This window comes from Echinops telfairi, unplaced genomic scaffold, assembly GCF_000313985.2.
Source record: "Echinops telfairi isolate 266 unplaced genomic scaffold, ASM31398v2 ScPeMD7_2291;HRSCAF=2852, whole genome shotgun sequence".
Classification (NCBI taxonomy): Eukaryota; Metazoa; Chordata; class Mammalia; order Afrosoricida; family Tenrecidae; genus Echinops; species Echinops telfairi.
In genome coordinates this window covers 20,432,303-20,435,181 of record NW_022106189.1, presented here as the reverse complement: position 1 = coordinate 20,435,181, position 2,879 = coordinate 20,432,303, and positions in this window count along the sequence as shown.

Sequence of the window (2,879 nt, the reverse complement as noted above, 5' to 3'; positions counted from 1 at the left end):
GTCGCCTCGGCCAGCCCCCACCGGGGCCCATGGGAGGGGACGCTGGACTGAATCTCCTTCTCACAATGGCCCCTGGGCTGGAGGGAGGGGGCTGAGGTGGCTTCAGGTGACCCAGGAGCCCCTACCCTGCCTCGCTGTGTGACTTGGGCAGCTCACATACCCTCTTTGGGCCTCAGTTTCACCACCTGTAGAAGAAAGTGTGATGCCCTCCTGGGGGTGGGTGGGTGGGGTAGCCCACTAAGATCATAGATGGTAGATAAGAATAATGGGGTCCTCCTTGGAATTGGGCTCACAGCAGCATCTATGTGAATCTCTGGGGGTGACCTCACCTGCCAGAGACCCCTGACTCTGCCCTCCAACTCTCCTGGAACCACAGCCTGTCCGGCGAGGCAGCCCACCTACCAGCGACTCCACAGGACACAGCCCACCCTATCCAGAGCCGACCACCTTCTGCAAGTGCAGCCAGTAAGGAGGTGAGTGGCCTCCAGTCTGTGCACGTCCAAGGGCAGCCTGTCCCCTTTGGAGAAATGACCCCAGAGTCCCCCGGCTCCAGGAGGGCAAAGCTAGGGGACTCGGGCAGGTAAGGTAAGGTGCCCCCAAGAAACTGGGTCCTGGGTTCCTTGTCAGGCAGGAGCTGCTTGCCTCAGGCTGTTTTGGGGGTGGGGGTGTATAATGCCCAGAGGGCAACCTCCGAGGGAGACGTCTGGGGAGGGTGATTGTCACATGGGCAGGGGGACGTGTATCCTGACCCTCCTCTTACCCAGTGGACCATGGTGGCTTCTCCCCCTGCTCCCGGGCCTCCCCCCAGCTGGTCAGCCGGTCAAGGGCAGCATCACTAAGTGGGAGGCCCAGCTTCTGCTCCCTCGATTGGAAATTCCCTGGGTGTGTTTCATCTCTCTTTGCCTTCAGACTCAGAATTGTTCCCCAGAAAGGCCCGAATTCCCCTGTGCGTTGGTGCCAAGTCAAGAAAGAGAAGGAAGGGTCTGGACTAGCCCCGGGCTGGTGCCCACTGCCAGCAGGGGAGCTGAGCAGCCTGTGTGCCTGCCCTGGGAGTGAGGGTGGGGGCATGCAACTCCGGCCAAGGGCCATGGCGTGAGGTTGCCTCTGACCAGGAGATCTTGGAAGGCTGCCTGGAGGAGGGGCTGGTGAGCTGGGTCTGGAGATAGGAGGATCAGCGGTGGGGGGGGGCACCAGGGGCGGCAGGGCAGTAAAGAACCGCCTCATCAGAGATGCCAGTAAGAGCAAATCTGGTCCTGAGCAGGAGAGTCAACTGGGGTTCACCGTCACCAAGCACAGGAACCCCCAGGGCAGCAACTGCCTGTCACCTCCCTGTCCCAGCACCAGCGGCACCTGGCCCCAGCAGCTGGATGGCATGAACCTAGGGAGGCGAGGTGGGCCGCACCTGGGGAGAGAGAGAGGCCCCATCTAGGAGGAGAGGAGAGCAGGGCATGGACCAGACTGATCCCTCACGCTTCTCCCAGGCAGGAAACAGCTCCCAGGGACCCTTCGGACCTAAGGTTCTGGGATCTGAGCCTGGGGGGAGGCAAGGCCAGCAGAGGAGGCAACAAGAGGCAGGGCCCTCTCAGGAGGGCTGAGAGGGATCTTCCTGTTATGGGGAAGGCAGAGCCTTTCAGCTAGGAGACTGAGGGAGGAGCAGGGAGGAGCCATGGTGACTTCCTGTCTCCAGGTCCTCACTCCCTGTGAGCCACCCCACCCCACCCCACACCTGTCTTTTGGGCTAAAAAGGGCTAGGAAAAATCAAGGCCTGAGCTTTGACCTGAGGTTCCTGAACCAGCCTGAGAGGGGGGTGTCTGCCCCCACGTCAGGCTCTGAGATCTGAAGCCCTGTGCCCACGGGCTTCTGTAAGAGCAGGGGTGCTCTTGGTCTCAGCCTCAGGGTCATGAGCAGAAGGCAGGCTGCTAGGGTAGATGTTTCGTCCTCAGGTCGAGGGGGAGAGGAGGGCCAGGCAGGCGCTGGCCCGCCCTGGGCTCCCGTCTGTCAGACGAGGCTCCAGAGGACATGGCAGCGTCTCCCGGAGCATCTTGGTTTTATCATCCTCAACAGCCGAAGCTGGGTCTGTCCTGCTGAAGTGTGAGGGCCCCAAATGTCATCTCTACTCCTAATCCCCAAAGCACCCCACTGCCCCTGCACCTGGGCAGCCATTCATGACTGGTCTGTCTTGATTCTTGAGGTCAGACCCCCCCGGGGTCTCCCTCTTCTCCTACATCCTCTCAACCGGCCAAGACCTGCTGAATTGGCCCTGACAGTGTCTCAAATCACCCCCTGCTCACTGTCCCCATGGCCACCTCTAGCTCTCTGCTGGGCCATGCCTCAACCCCACGTTTGCCACCTCTGGTCAGCCTCCCTCACTGGGAGAACTCCAGGGTTCTTCCCCAAACAGGAATCTGGCCAGTCCTTCCCTCCCAAAGTCCTTCAGTGACTCCTTCTCCTCGCCTTCAGGTTGAAGCCCAAAGGCCATGCACGTACACCTCCAGCCTCAACTTTTGCCCCCAGGCCACCACACACCACATCATCACGTCCCAGCCACACGGACTTTCTTTCGGTTCCTTGAAACTGCCGGCTCCTACCCATGCTGAGCCTCTGCAGCGGATGTCCCCAGGCCTGTGACGCCCTCTCCCACTTCCGCTCACTCACCCTACTTCCCTGTCCTCCTTTAGATCTCTGCCTAAACTCTCACTTCTTCCACTTGGCCCCACCCTTCTGTGCGCTCCACAGACCACTGGCTTCCCTGCCCTGGCATTCAGTCTGTGGGAGGTCACGCAGAAGACTGCGACTCCCGGAGAACAAGGCTCGAGCAATGTCCCACTTGCTCCCAGTAGATATGCTATAAAGTATGCTGGTTAAATGGATAGCAGGGT